Raw genomic sequence first — 351 nt, forward strand, 5'->3', positions numbered from 1 at the left:
TCTATGCCTTGACGCGCGCGCCCGCCCCTCGCAGCCGGAATATGGGCGCCGAGCAGCAGAGACGGGCGGCGCGCGCGGCGCGAGCGCTGACTCTCACATTCACTCACCCACGCGGAAGGGACCCGGCGCGGAGCACCTCGGGAAGGCAGCGCTGTGCCCGTGGCGCCCTCTGGTGGGCTGGAGGAGCGGAAGCGGCGCGCGCGGCCTCCCCGCCCCCACCGCCGCCGCTTTTGGGCCTAGGAGCGCTGGGTGGCCGGGGTCCGCGCCTGGAGATTTTGGCAAACACCTAAAAAAAAAAAAAAAAATTGCTTTGTCTTAAGAAAACAAGCAAAAGTCAGTTTCTTAATGATG

The sequence above is a fragment of the Peromyscus eremicus genome, chromosome 2 (genome assembly GCF_949786415.1).
Source record: "Peromyscus eremicus chromosome 2, PerEre_H2_v1, whole genome shotgun sequence".
Classification (NCBI taxonomy): Eukaryota; Metazoa; Chordata; class Mammalia; order Rodentia; family Cricetidae; genus Peromyscus; species Peromyscus eremicus.